We start from the raw sequence: 10,552 nt of genomic DNA on the forward strand, positions 1-10,552 counted from the left end.
GGTTGGAGAAATAAAGTCAAAGTGGGAGATGAAATCCTTTCCCACCCCACAGAGAAGCCAAGACCTTGAGCTAGCAGAGGGGACAAACTCACCTAGCTCCCTCTTACACTGATTAGCTAGAAATAGGACATGCAAATGACATGCAAATTTGGCCAAGGACTCAAACTGAAGGCAGAGCAGCTCCTGACGATGACGTAGTGTGGAGTTACCTTCTCCAAGAAGGTATGAAAGCTGTCAGAGGGGAAAATGGAAAAGCTCAAGGGCTTGTCCATGGAGAGGAGCTCCAATGTGTGGAGAGGTTGGTGGCTCCTGCCCCTGCTCCCAGGCTCACCCCAGCCCTGGGGTTCCTGCAGGAGGGTTTGGTCCTGCAACACGCATCACCAGGCTCTGTTTCTCTCCCTTGGCCTCTTCCATGGATGTGCAGTGCTGACACCACTCCTGCTCAACTGTCAAGATGGGGAGAAGAGGCAGACGTTGCTGCCACTTATTTCTGCTGCTTTCCAGTGAAATGGCAGGTCAGGTAATTAATTATCCCTGTTAATAGCACCGGACAGGCACTCAGCTGCTCCCACAGAATTGCAGGCTGGGAGTACCTTTCTGCATAGGTTGTTGCTGGCAGAGCTCCAGGGGCTGTGTGCCATCCTCCTTGGATGGAAAGGGCAACTGAGGCTTTCTGACTTATTTATTTATAGTCATCTTTGGAGACCAGGATTGGAACCTGGGACAAAGCCATCTCTCCTGTGGGTGGGACTCTGCTGCTTCCCACCAGCACTGCCAAGCAATGGAGCAGGTCCTGCGTGGAGAACTGGGTGGTCCTTCTGCGTGTCAAATCTGGAGAGGTGAAGGGAGAGAGCAGGGCTGTTAGTGGGGGATGGAGAAGGTCAAGTCACCTGAACCCTCCTCCGATCATCAGCTGGCCACACGCCTCCAGGATTGAGCACCAAGGCTGAGACAGATGCATCCAAGGGGACAAGGGCTCCAGCTCCCCTCTCCAGCCCTCCAAGAGACACTGGGTGTACTTCTGGACACCCTGATGGGATGGGAGGGGGTGAAGAGGGCATCTGCATGCAGCCCCATCATCCAGTGGTGAGACATGCCTGGACTGGAACAGAGCCAGTTTTGTATTTGAGGCGATGCTCTGATGATGTTGCAGCTCCACCAGGTCAGCTCAGCATCCCATCCCATCGACAGCCACACATGGACACCCAAGGAAAAGCAAAACTAGGACAATTTTCTCCCCTAACACTGACCAACAGTTTTCAGTTCAAGGGGTCTCCAGAAGATCAGCCGTCAACAGACACCCTGGCAGAGCAAGGGCCCAATGGACGACCTTTGATGGCTGGAGCAGCAGTGTTCCCCAGCTCCTCTCCCCTACTGGAGATGTTTTTGCAGGGTCCAGACCTCCACAAGGACTGAGAGCACCTCCTGTGCTCTCTGTCCCCCTGTTGAGTCCATCCTCACTGCAAGCTGTTGCCTCCCCCAGGACAGGTTGAAATCCAGAGCCTGTAGGACAGTTCACATGGTCTGGGTTCATGCAGCACTGTCCTCTCCCATTTCAACTGCTGAGTCTTTCTACAAGGATTATCCTGAGCCTAGCACTGGGACAGCAGGTTTTCTGCTCTCCTCTCCTACTCCGCTCTTGATCCAGTTGGTCTTGATGATCTTAAATGTCTTTTCCAACCAAAACAACTTTATGTTTCTACGACGATTCTCCGATCCCTTTCCAAGAAGTGCTTGCAGGTGTCGTGGCTTCCTGCAGCAGGCCAGGATGAGTGCTGTCTCCAGAGGACACCCTGCTCTGCTCCTTGTCCTCACCATGGCCCCGCTACCATCTCGAGTGGACTCTGTTTCCCCTTCCTTCCTGAATGTTTTGTGCATCTCGTTGTGGTTCTCATGCTCCAGCCCTCAGCTCGTAGCGAGTCCCGGGGAGAAGGTGCCAACTTTAACATATGCCTGAGCAGTTCCTTTCAGACATATACAAACTGGAACAATGCCTCGCTGGGAATATGCTTGTTGCTGCAATTTGCCAACTGTGGTTTCGGATCTGCTCTTTTCAGCAAGCACCAACTATTTGTAGACTGTGCAAAATCTTGGATAGCCGGGGCCTGCCGGGGTCTCTGGAGGTGTCTCTCCAGGCATGGAGGAGCTACAGGGGAAGGCAACCTAGGGCTGAGTGAAGACCTCCATAAATATCACAAATCATGTTCGGATCAAACGTTTTGCCTCCAAGAACCTCAGTCCTTTCTCCCTTTGCTTGAGGAAGCAGCCAGCACTGGACAGTCACTCTGGTTTCTCTGCCACATGAACATGTCCTCACCATGTGTAGGCAGGACTTTGCTTAACTCCCCACATCTGGGGCTCAAGCATCCTCCAGTGCTTCCTCTACCAGTGGCACTCACTGAGCTAGGTCATCATTGAGACACGACTCCAGTGCAGCTGGACACAAGGCTGCCCAGCACAGAACCACCTGGGGTGTCTCCACTCCAGCACGTGCTTGGGAACAGGACTGACAACCCTCAGCTGGTAGCTGGACTAACTTCATCCCATGGATTTGCAGACACCCTGGCAATGTTTTAAGGACCGTCTGGAAGATGGTAACAAAGTGGGTTTGTGCTTGTGTCTAAGGAGATGGGCAAGCTGGCCAAGCGGGCAAACAAGAGTGCCAGGTCAGATGAGGCAGGGGTGTTTTCTCACCACCAACCACTAGCACGTGGCTCTGCCCTTGCCCACGTGTCTGCCTGCAGCTTGCAAGCTCCCAGGGCAGGGATCCCATCCTGTTCCTCACTGAGGAAACATCTCCTCAGGGTTGCGTGTGGAAACGTCGGCGAGATGGCCCAAGGGCAGGAGGGTCAGAGCTGGAGCTGCCTGTGGAGGGCTGCCAAAGGCATGTGTGTTGAAGACAGCAAATCATCAAGAGACCCTTGTTCATAGCAACCTCAGTGGAAATATTTGTGTGTGTGTGTGTGTGTGTGTGTGTGTGTGTGCTGGCACCCAATTTGGCAGCGGTTACTCAGCACAAGTGGGCGGTCTGTCCCTTTCTCTCAGCTGGAGTCTCCTCCTCCTCACAGGGACCCAGAAGAGGGCTGAAACTAAAGCAGATGGTTTGGGGGTGCTCAGAAATACCAAAGCCAAGGGCTGTCTCATCACCAGCTTGAGCCTCATGGTGTGCTGAACGTGCCCGAGACCCAAGAGGTCTCTCTGTGTGAGGGGGGACACGGGAGGCTGGGAGCAGCTCTTGGAGGTATTGGTGGTTTCAGCTCCTGGTTGGATTTTTGAGGAGAAGGAGCAGAAACTGAGATCTCTGGGATATTGCAGAAAGTATGGGGTCGTGTGTCAACTCTTCCCTCCCTGAGTCCAAGGGCATTTGAAGCACTGATGCTGAAGGGACACTGAGAGAGGCCGTGCTGGTCTTGCTAGGAGGAGGTCTCAAGGCTCTTTCTCCAAGTGAGAATCCAAGGGTGCAAGCCTGGAGAGCTGGCCAAGGCAGGCACACTCCAGCTTATCTCCTCTTGCCACACAAGATCTGCCACATTCCTTCAGCAGAGAAACTCACAGGCTCCCATTGAGAGCTTTGCTGCCACTCTCATCCCTGCAGAAGTGAATGGAGGGATTTGTCCTGACCTCCATCCCCCTCCACAGCTCCTGCCATGTCGTTTCTGTGCAGCAACACTCTGCTGCTAGAATCAGCTGAGATGGAACTGGCTCCTACACACCTTGGGAGCTCAGGCAGGGTTGCTTCCCACACAGTGTCTTTCACCCAAATTAAACAGCTCTCAGCTGAGCTCTGCCATCCGTCATGCCAACCTGCAGGCAGAGCTCAGCTTTGGCAGCTTTCTGCAGCTTTGGGTTCACAATGAGCAGGGAAGGAGCAGGGACTTTACTTTAGTGAATGTCTTCCAAGGGGTGCACAGTCCAGGAAGCTGCAGGGTCCTCCTTGGCATCATGTTGAAGTCAGCAGGAGCCTGACAGACATCAACGATAGCAAAGCTCTGGGCATGGAGAGCTGTTTTAGAATCATAGAGTCACAGAGTGATTTGGGTTGGAAGGGACCTTCAAGACCATCTAGTTCCAACCCCCCTGCATGGGCAGGGACACCTCCCACCAGCCCAGGCTGCTCCAAGCCCCATCCAACCTGCCCTTCAACACTGCCAGGGATGGGGCAGCCACAGCTTCCCTGGGCAACCTGGGCTAGGGTCTCACCACCCTCATAATGAAGAATTTCTTCCTCATGTCTCATCCTCTCTTTCAAGTTAAAACCATGCCCCCTTGTCCCACCCCTCCCTGCCCTTGTCCCAAGCCCCTCCCCAGCTTTCCTGGAGCCCCTTCAGGCACTGGAAGGTGCTCTCAGGTCTCCCTGGAGCCTTCTCTTCAAGCTGAACAACCCCAGCTTTCTCAGCCTGAGAAGAAACTGAGGAGCTTTGGCCTTCCCAGCTCCCTGTGAGGAGACACCTGCACTGTTGGTGCCCGTGTCCACACTTGCTGCAGGTGTGGACATAGCCCACTTTTGTATCAAACCCTCTCCACAGAGGATTGATTTCTGAGGTAATTTTAGCAGCTCTCCACCCAGTCCCTGGGTGGCAAATGAACATCTGCCAGCTCTGCATGGTGTAGGCTTCAGCCTGGGCTCACCAGATCAACCCCTTTGGGCAGGTGGAAATCTCTGGCTCTTTGCCACAGGAAGGTTTTCAGAAGAAATCAGCATTTAGGCAATTTGTAACTCACTTCTCTGATCCCCTCTCAGGGAGGGTGGCCTTGGCTAGCAGATCCTCCAGCCCCTCAATGTCTGCTTGCCAGAGGGGGAATGACCTTAGACTCCAATTGCATTAAGAAAGGTCCTGGTTAAACAAGGCTCTTCTCAGAGCCCAGGGTTTACAGGCATCCTAGGCAACTGCCTTGGGCTTTTTCCAGTCCTCCAGGGAGAAGCACAGTCCCCAGAAATCAATCACCGAGTTCTTTTGAAAGTCAGCAGGACTTTGGCTGGATCCAAGCTGCTCTCTTTGGTGTCTGCACTCTGCTGGGAGCACATGAGGGGCCCTGAATCAGAGCCCCCGACTCCAGCTGCCTGGAGAGGACCAGTCCTGACCCTCTGCCCCATGGCAAGGGGCTTGATTAATGCTCCCTGATCATGCCTGTGCCCCTTGCCCTTCTGGCCACCAGGCTGACCAGCTCCCCCTTCACAGAGCCAGGCAAGGGGAGCCAAGGCAGGTTTGACTGAAAATACCTCTGGTTTTTTAACTGGAAGCAGCACCCGGAGGCTCTGCTGAAGCAGAGACAGTCAATCCCTCCTTCTTTCATAAGACTCAGCCCCCAGACTCCTTTAATCTTCAGATATTCTCCCTCTTCCTCTTTCAAACCAAGATTTCTTGCCTGATTACATCACCCCAAAGGCTCTTTATTTCACATCCACCTCAATAAACACCTCAGCCTCCATCCACTTCCCCCGTCTATCTTTTTCCTCCCCAAAACATCCAAAATAGCAACCCCATCTTGCTTTTGTTCTAATTCCTCCCCCAACAGACCTTGCTCTCTCTCTCTCTCTCTCTAACTATCTGGGCTACAAGTCCCAGATTTCCCCCAGGCTTAGATTGACAGACATGGAAGGTCTGGTTCCCCTGCCTGATCCCCATCCTGCATCTCTCCCAAAGGAAGGGGCCACAAACCAGCAATTCCCCCGGCTCTTAGGAGAAGCAGGTGGAGGACATCCTGCTGTCATCCCTCCTCCCAGCTCAGCTCACTGCTGGGCCATGTGAAGCCAACCAAGGGTCCCTTCTGGTGCTGGAGCATCACACAGTCAAAGCTAGGTCTGCTGTGGGCTTCTCCCCTTGGACAGGAGCTGCATTTTGAGAGCAGTTTAACAGAGAAGACACCTAAAGCCCATTCATGTGATGAATTCATACACAGTGAAGGAGGGAGGCTGAGGGGAGACCTTCTTGCCCCCTACAACTGCCTGAAAGGAGGTTGGAGTGAGGAGGAGTTGGTCTCTTCTCCCAGGGAACAAGTGATGGGGCAAGAGGAAATGGCCTCAAGTTGTGCCAGGGGAGGTTTAGATTGGATCTTGAGAACAATTTCTTGCCCAAAAGGGCTGTCAGGCCCTGGCCCAGGCTGCCCAGGGCAGGGGTGGAGTCCCCATCCCTGGAGGGGTTTCAAAGCCCTGTAGATGTGGTGCTGAGGGACGTGGGGCAGTGGTGGCCTTGGCAGGGCTGGGGGAATGGTTAGACTGGATGATCTGAAAGGTCTTTTCCCACCAAAGCAACTCTTTCTATGATTCTATAATTGCATGTAACGTGCCTTATGAGCAAAGATAGCTGAGGGGTTCATCAGCCAAAGAGCCCCATGTCCCACCAAGGGTCAATCCTGCATCCTGCTCGTGTGCCTGTGGTTCAAAGGGAACACAGCAAAATCAAAGGAAGTTCAGGAAAGCACCACCTTTACAGCTGCCTGAGAAACCTGATTCGTGGCCAGAGAAGTAAGGAGGTTGGTTGGGTTTGTGCCAGAGGCATTGAAGAGGTTGGGGATCCTGGGCTGACACCTGTGAAGACCTTTCTGGGGGTTCAGTGTAGCTGGGAAAAGGCAAAGTGAAGTCAACGATGGGAAGATTTAGCTGCCTGAACTCCCGAGTTCACCCGTTTTTCAGCAGTGAGGGTGTTTTACCAGCTGGACAACTTACAGTTGGATCCTCTCCCAGTCTTTCAACTGAGCCCATCTGTGTTTTGAAGCACTAAGTTTAACCCCAGGAATGATGATCCAGACAGAAACAAAAATGAAGCCGTGAACCACGTTCTGAAAAGGTTCAGACTCGATGCATGTAACGACCCCTCCATGAACCACTGCACCTTTCAGAAACAAACCCCAGGATGTTTTAAAATATGTTTGGGCTACTCCTAGTGGGGATGTAGCAACAGCTGAAGGTCACAGGCACTGTATAAATAGGCAGGAGATTTTATTGTGACATGTCCATCCGGAGCCGTCGCTCTGGGGTGTGCCATCTGGGATGGGAACAGGAGCCTGAGCATTCCTGCTAGCATGAAGAAAAAGAGATCCTTGTCCTTGGAAAGAGGATGCTGTGGGGGGAGGTTAGTGATGAGGTTGGAACTTTGCTCCTAATTTTACCAGTTCTCCAGAAAAAAAATGGGAGGGGTGATGGTGACCTTTGGAAGGCAAAGAGGGATTAAATCGCGCTCCTGAGCAGAGAGAAGGAAGGTTTTCACCCACAAAGAGGGTTTTTTATCTGCTGGAGAGTGGTTTATCCTGACTGGGCTTCAGTGTGCCCACCAGCAGAGGTGGTAGGGCCTCTCTGATGTCCTTTAATGTGTTCTGGTAGGACTTCCTACCCGTGTCTGACAATGTGCTGCCAAAGACCTTTTCTGGAGATGGCCAAACCCCTGCTTCATGCAGCTTCTCTGTGCCATCCATCCTGCACCCAGCCTTTTCTCCTCCTGGGTGAGAAAGCCTTCAGGGCCTGGACCAGTGGATGCTGCAGCTTTGGTCCATGCTAGAATCTGGGAGGCTGGCAATGATCAGCTACAACTTATGGGTGTCCCAAAAGAAGGGAAGCATGGGGAGCCACAGGGGGGGAAACGTGGAAGTCACGGAATCCTAGACTTTTGGTTGGAAGGGACCTTCAAGATCATCCAGTCCCAAACCCCCTGCATGGGCAGGGACACCTCCCACCAGCCCAGGTTGCTCCAAGCCCCATCCAACCTGCCCTTCAACACTGCCAGGGATGGGGCAGCCACAGCTTCCCTGGGCAACCTGGGCCAGGGTCTCACCTCCCTCACAGCAAAGAATTTCCTCCTAAGATCTCATCTGAAATTATTTAGCAAAACTGGAGGGGATGAAACACTGGGATGCAGGAGCTTGACATCCTTGATGCCAAGGAACCTGGCTGAACAGCTGGTGGAAGTCCTTGCTGGTGCAGTGCACTGCATCTGCTGCTGTTCCTGAAGCAGTAAGTGGAGGTAGCCATGGAGAGAAGGTGAGACCTCCACTTTCATCACTTGGCAGTGAAGATAACTGATGGTATTTCCTTCAGGAAGGCAACTGGAGAGGGACACAGCTGTAACTCTTCAGATGTCACTGCTGGACTAGAGCCAAAGAGTCTCTCAGCTCTATGTGAGGTCCCAGCTCATCTAATGGGAGTTTCTGCTTTACCAGTGAAGGGAAAAATGTCACATCCTGTCCCACCATGGGGTGAAACCCAGGGAGACCCAGGACAGAAACCAATGAGCTGTGAGGTGAGGACCCTTTCTTTGGAGACCTGGCCCTTGCTTGGGGGCAGGCCCTCAGACAGATGCTCAGCTCTGCTTCCCCCTCCTTTGTGATCCCACGTTTGGGAGGTGAGTTTGCACCACAAACACAGATCAGGAGCAGCACCCTGTCCCCCCAGGCTCCTTTGTGCAAGGAACAGGTTGTCTGCACCTCTCGGAGCAGGGAACTGTGGATAACTCCCCAAATGACTGTTGCCTGCCACTGCAGGAGGAGCTTGCTGATCCAGGTAGCATGCTGAGGAGGACCTGGAGGACAGGGATGCCACAGCAGGGTAGTCAGTAGCTTCAGCAGCACTGGTAGTGCTAGATGTGCTCCAGATGGGTCTCCTCCCACTTCAGCATAGACTCACTGAGTTCATTTGTTATTTGTCCCAGAGGTGTTTTTTAGCAGTTGATGAGGATGGGGTCTGCAAGTCTCCTGAAGGACTGAAACATCTAGAGGTGGCCTGTTGGAAAGCCAGAGGAGCACAAGGAGGAGGGTGCCAGCTCTTTGCAGCATGGAGAGAGTGACTGTTTCTTCCCTTCCTCGAAGGACAACTCGGTGTGTGACATTACAACTGCAGAGGGGAAAATCTTTGCTCTCCTGCTCTGCTTGCTGAGATGGTATTGGATTGTGTGATGGGTCACACCTATTGATCACAGCAGGCTAAAAAAGAAACAGCCCATAAATAACTCCTGACACCCCCAGCTGTGCCAGAAATCCTGAACAAAAAGCTCTTGGGAAAGTTGCTGGTGGAGTCTCACTGCCCCTCTCCTCTGGAAAATGTTTGGGACAGGTTTGGTTTAAGCCAGATGACTGGGAAGCACTGAACTTTTTTGCAGGTGTTTTTGTAGCAGGGCTGAGTTATTATCACAGAATGGTTTGGGTTGGAAGGGACCTTCAAGATCATTTAGTTCCAACCCCCCTGCATGGACAGGGACACCTCCCACCAGCCCAGGCTGCTCCAAGCCCCATCCAACCTGCCCTTCAACACTGCCAGGGATGGGGCAGCCACAGCTTCTCTGGGCAACCTGGGCCAGGCTCTCACCACCCTCACAGCAAAGAATTTCTTCCTAAGATCTCACCTAAATCTCCCCTCTTCCAGTTTAAGTCCATTAACCTTTGTCCTATGTCATTCCTTACTCCAGCCCTTCCTGGAAGAGCATTACCAGCCCCTCTGGGATGGGACATTGCTCCTGATGTTCATCCCTGTGCTGTTCCCACGCCTCCTCCTTCCAACACCAAAACTGGCACGTGGGCAGATGGTTAAGACAAGATGACTCTCCTGTTCCTTCAGCAAAGCTAGGCATTTCTTGAGCTGAATCTGGTCTTTGAATTCAGGAAACTGCATGATTTTGGCAAAAAAGAAAAAAAGTCCCTGTAATAAATGTGTGCCAGGGAGACAAAGAGGGGGGGAGATAATTTTTGGATTGTGCTTTCTTAAGGAAACTCAGCCCCAGGTGGTTCCAGGGAAGCAAAGCATGGTCCCTGCAGAGCAACCAGGCAGACATCTAGAGCTTCTGCCAAGAGGCAGTGATGGGCAGGGTGAGGAGGTTGCAAGAGATGCCCTGGGGAGCAGTGACATGTGTGACCCTGGGGCTGCAAACTATGGGGAAGGGGCAGGCAGACATAGAGCAAGAGCAGGTCAGTCACCATCCCCCCCAGCCCAGCCTGCTGCTGAGCAGGGCCAGGGCAGGAGGGGCAGCAGGAAATCCCCTGCATAAAGCACCTCTTGATGCTCCACCAGACCCCACATGCCCTTCGTGGACTGACTGCAGTGAGGGCCAGGTGAGAAGAGGAGGTGGCCAGGCACCAAGCCTCTCCTCCACCCTGACTCTTCCCTCTTTGCTCCCTCCCCCTTTTTCTTGTTTTTACAAGGCAGGGGGGGGGGGGAAAAAAAAAAAAAAGGAAAATGTTCCCCACATAAGGATGACTCGGCCAACAGGTGAAGTCAAGCATGATAGATTTCATTCTCCAGCTGGGGTCAGGCAGCAAATTGCCTGAGTGCTGCTGGCATGGAGATGGCTCTGCTGGGAGCTCCTGCCCAGGAGAGCCCCTGCGTGGCCCAGCCCTGCCCCTTCTGCAGGAGCAACCCCTGGGGCTGTTGGGGGGACTGGCCACAAGCAGAAAGAGGTTTTGAGAGAAACACCAGGGTGGTCACTCCTGACCTGGGGGGTGTTCTCCACTTTCTAAAGGGCCGGGGGGACGAGCTCGCTTGGCAGGTGAGTGATTCTCTGCTGCCAAGGGCTCTTCACTGGAGTTTGGGACATGCTGGGTCCTGCTTGCCCATGGCAGGAGGGACGAG

The sequence above is a fragment of the Apus apus genome, chromosome 4 (assembly GCF_020740795.1).
Source record: "Apus apus isolate bApuApu2 chromosome 4, bApuApu2.pri.cur, whole genome shotgun sequence".
NCBI lineage: Eukaryota > Metazoa > Chordata > Aves > Apodiformes > Apodidae > Apus > Apus apus.